Source organism: Myiozetetes cayanensis, unplaced genomic scaffold, assembly GCF_022539395.1.
Source record: "Myiozetetes cayanensis isolate MyiCay16 unplaced genomic scaffold, myiCay2020 scf7, whole genome shotgun sequence".
Classification (NCBI taxonomy): domain Eukaryota; kingdom Metazoa; phylum Chordata; class Aves; order Passeriformes; family Tyrannidae; genus Myiozetetes; species Myiozetetes cayanensis.
Genome location: NW_026087964.1, coordinates 2,741,869 through 2,746,711, shown reverse-complemented (window position 1 = coordinate 2,746,711; position 4,843 = coordinate 2,741,869). Strand labels below are relative to the sequence as shown.

Genomic DNA, 4,843 nt, shown 5'->3' with positions numbered 1-4,843 from the left:
TGCACTGTGTCTGATTTTTGCCTTAACGTTAAATCTTTGAGCCAAAGAAAAGTCAGAGGTGCCATTCAGATCGTGGCGAGCAGGCCAGCCAGCTGTCGGTGACAAAGCCCAATTTCTGAACCCTTCTATGAGTTGCCTCTTGTTTCTTCTGCCTGCACTTCCCTGCCTGCAGCCCTGGAGCCAGCATTTTGGTGTGGGCAAGAGCTGGGACAACACCAAGCCGTGCTTCGGCGTTCAGGTTTGCTTCTTCCTTTGAGCTACTCTGTAGTTCTGCCTTTTGGGCAATTTCCTGACGTTCCTGCCTGTGCGACACATCCACAGGGTAGAAATACTGACACGAAGTGAGAGCTGAAACAGGAGCTATGAATTTTTTTTTTTTTTTAATAAAGGAATAAAACAAGCAAAAGTGCCATGTAAAGCAAAGCGAAAAAAAATCATAAAGTTCAGCTAGGCAGAACGAAATGCAGCGAAACGATTCAGACAGCGTTTCAGGTTTGTGAAGTCGTTTTTTTTCTGTGGGGGTTTTTCAAGTGATCAGAAACCCGTGTAATGCAAAAGCATTTGAATCCTATACTGTACCTTTCACTTCAAATTGAAGTAAAAAGAAAAAAAGAAAAGATGGAGAAACATTTGCTTGGAGTAAGCAGACTTTTATAGGTAATGCAGTTCGTATGCAAGACATCTGCTAATGATGGGGGGACAGAGCTCCGTGTTCAAGGGAAAAAAATAAGGGTTTCCAAACCAAGAAGATTATCGTGTTTTGTTTCCCACTGAAGAGGAAATGTTATTTGTAAGGCCAGATTCACATCCTGGCTACATCAGCATGAATCAGGTTCCTGGGTGTCTGACTTACTCCAGTGTGGATCTGGCCGGGCATCATCCGGCACTGGGGCGGGCAAGGGGCTGGGGTGGGCAAGAATCATTGGGCAGGGGAGGGAACAGTCTCTGTTTGACTGACATGAATATACAAAACTTGAACTCCTCAGTGCTTGCCTGTTTGTTTCCCAAGCTGAGCAACTGGCAGGTGAGCACCGAGCTGGGGAGCTGCTATGCAAAACCTGAGCTCACTGGAGCAGGATCTGGGTCTGGTGTGCCAGGCTGCTCACTGCCAAGTCCCCTGGCTCCTCCCAGGAGCTTATTATACTGCTTACCCCTCCACTCTCACCGCTGGTCATTATTAGCAGCCCAATAAAAGACATTTTTAGATTGTCATTTGTATTTCTTTATTAAAGCACCGTTTTTAACCATGCCTTTCATAATATACATTAAAGGCAGCTTTTTAGCTTATAATGGGGAGAGAGGTTGAGTTCACGGACCACAGGAAACGCTCCAGGGCTGTTTCACCCATGTCAAAGTGTTGGGTTTAAAGGGCAAGTGTTTCCAAGAACCAGCAAGAAACTGGACCTCGTGTGTGTGGCCCAGACAGAGAAAGCAGAGGAAGAGGATTGGAAGGCAGTAGAAGAAGAAACAACCTCACAAGATGGCCTAAAAAAAAGGAACTGCAGGTTTTCTGTGGGCTATGCTGCATTCTCCCATCTTTCTCCCATCTGGGTTTTGAGCAAGATCAGTGGGAACAACCTCAACTTGTCCTGGTATCCGTAGGCTAAGGAAACCCCGTGGGCATTTCTTTCTTTGAGCAGAGTGAAACATTCACCAAGCATTTTTAATTTGAGAAACACCGTCATATTTTAGTTGTGAATGCTGCAGTGGCTCTCAGTTTGAGAGAGTTAATAATTATCAGTAAGGCAAGGTCTGCAAGGAGAGTCAGCGATACAGTACTGCTGATATGCCCTTTTTTTCCCTTTCTATGACTGTTACAGATAAGGAGTTTGCTGCAAATACGTAATCACAAGCTGGGCAGCATCATCAGGTTGCGATTGGGGCTTTAGGTCATGCAGTATTCTTTGTCCCCCCCGATTAGGAAACATTAACCCTTGGTATCAAGTTGCTCATTCACAAATTCCCAGATTCACTTCCCTTAGAAATTCCCTGCTATTCCCACATTCCAGTAAATGCTGGCAGAAAGATAGTCCCTAAAAGTTAAAAAAATAAATAGGTTTGCCTGATTTAAGTGAGCAATACTCTGCAAGAGGCTGCGTGGATGCTTTTGTATCGCAGCAGGAGGTCAGGCAAGGCAAGAGGAGCAGCAATGCCACCCCAACTGCCCTGTGCATCCCAGCCCAGCTCCAGCAACCAACTCTGGCAACAACAAGGAGGATAAATGTTTACCAAAGGGTAGCAGTCATGAGTTTGAATATCGTCATGGAGGTGACACTTTGCTTTCCTGGCCAGGCACAGACCAGCGTCAGCCGAGGTACGGAGCTGACCTCACCTCACTCCTGCCCAGCAAACACGCCGAGCGATCACTCTCCTCTGCAGATAACAAGGGAATGATGTTTGTTATCATGCTGGAAAAGCAAAACAGCCCTCATGCTGTCACCTCCCCAGGGTCAGCAGAGCCAAAACCTTTGTTCCCAGTTGGCACTGACCCCCAGCTCTTGGATGGGAGGGCATGGGAGCCCTGGTAACACAACCAGCACAAAGGATGGCAGTTCCCCTCAGCTGACCGTGACCCACCGTGGAACAGGGGGAGGTGATGCTCGTGATGTAAAGGGGGTGCTGAGGGGTCAGTGGGATTTATTTGGTTTTCTCCCAGATGCTGAATGCCATGTTAAACCAAAATGCCATATTTAACCAGAAATCACACACCAAAACAGTAGCATTGCCTGGATGTAAAGCACTGCCCCATTACTCATACGGCATCCACTGCACAGATGCCAGCTGTGGTGGGTGAAGGGCATCAGTGTTTCCCCTTAGTTCTGATCTAGCAATTGCTGAAGGAATTTAGCAGCCAAGGAGATATCAAAGTCAAGGACCACAATGAGGATCATCTTGTAAATGTGACAACACTGTTAGACTTGTTCAAAGTGTGGCACAGGATTCACAGCAGCAGTCACCATCTACCTGCTTGTTAAATAAATGTCCTTGCAGCTGCACAGTCCTTCTTTCAGGAGGAGTTCTGTCCTGCACAGACACCTCTAAATGCAAACATTTTCAGTGTTGGGAGTATCCATTAGGACCTGAGGGATCAGCATGAAGCTGTGCCAGGGGACGTTTAGGTTGGACATTAGGAAGATGTTCTTCACCCAGAGGGTGGTTGGGCACTGGAACAGGCTCCCAAGGGAACTGGTCATGACACCAAGCCTGACAGAGTTCAAGGAGTGTTTGGACAATGCTGTCAGGCACATTGTGTGATTTTTGGGGCTGTCCTGCTGACAGGACCAGGAGTTGGACTTTTATGATCTTTGTGGGCTCCCCTCAACTCAGAATATTCTATGGTTATATGATTTGTAGACCTCTGTAGACCAACACAACCACATTTGCACAACAATCCTCACCAGGCTCAGCTGAGCAACTCCTCCTCCCTCTGTTCTGCATCAACAGAAATACTCCCACTCAGGCTGACCCGTAAGTATTTGCATGGCTGGGTAAAATCACTTTGGCAGGCTGGTTCTGGCTCCCCTGGTTCCTGCTCATCATCTCTGCTCTAACTGGGATATTTCCACACCAAAATAGGATGGCACAGGCAAAACAGAAACTTGTGCTCAAACCAAGCTGACCAAGTGCAAACTGGGTCCTGTTGATAACTCCCAACCGTGTGCCCCTGAGGATATGCCTCAGGACAGACCCCAGCCTCTGTGTTTTCCTCCTCCTAAAGTCACTTTGAGGTGCTCTGGAGATGCTCTGAACAAAATGAGGGTGGCTGACTCCCATCCTGCTGCTGGGGGAAAAGGGGGCTTAAGGTTGTAAATCCAGGTTAGTGCTGGCAAAAGTGCTGGTGGGCTCCTGCAGACAGAGCCCAGAAAGCAGGTTAACCTGTCAGCAAAGGAACCAAACTGCAGCCTGAACCATGCTGTGGATATAAATATGTAGATGTTGAAAGAGAAGTCACCGCCTGAACTTTTTGATATAGTGGTACGAGAAAAAGAAATCTCCATTGCTTCTGCCCTCCATGCCAAGGACTGAGATGATGCACCTTGTAGTGCCAGGATGGCAGTGCTTAATCAACCCATTACGCAATGTGCATCAACCCAAATCACTCATACAGCTGCAGGCAAAGGTCAGGAATGGCCTTGAACCCCTTCTGTGTCCTTAACCCACCCCCAGGGCTGTCTGACAGACGATAGCACTAACACTTTCTCCCTACAAGCTCCCTACCTGTGGCAGGGATCAGCAGTCACCTTACAGAGAAGGCTTACAGTGCCTCAAAGCACTTTTAGTACAAGTCTTGGGCTGAGCCCAGTTCTTCCAAGCTGGTGACCCCGCTGCTCCAACTCTGACTGCTGTTGCATTTCTAGGTTTCCTTCTCTCCCTCTACAGCTCTAGGGTCTGGAGAACCATCTCCCTCTCCCATAACTGTGGTGGTTTGGACCAGGAGATCCATCAGTAAACAACAAAATGTAGATCCCTCTTCCTGAGTGGTTGCAGTGATGAGTACAATTGTCATACATAAACTATACAGAGAGGGGTTTCCACTTCGGTTTCTGGACGTGATATTTCATGGACTCAACGATATTTCAGTGGAAGTTTCCTTACTCCTGCCCCTGCCCTGCTTTGTGTAGCAGTGGCACTGGTTACACTGCAGCTGTAAGATGTGTATTGTCATTATTAGCAGTTGTTTTCACTCAGTCCATATAAAAGTATCAGCACAGTAACATGAATGATTTGTGTAATGATATATTTGCTGTTATTAGGACCTAATATGTTATGCCTGTAATTACATACTGTGCCCCATATAATAAGCCTGGAATTGCTGTGTAAATTTTGGGTAATTACAGAAAAC

General features: G+C 47.0%; 1 protein-coding gene across 1 annotated transcript in view; it reads left to right on the top strand.

The window, feature by feature from the left end:
- Positions 1–4,843, top strand: part of PTCD3 (pentatricopeptide repeat domain 3) — an 822,782-nt gene that overhangs the window by 671,877 nt on the left and 146,062 nt on the right. The gene's annotated exons all lie outside the window — the stretch shown is intronic.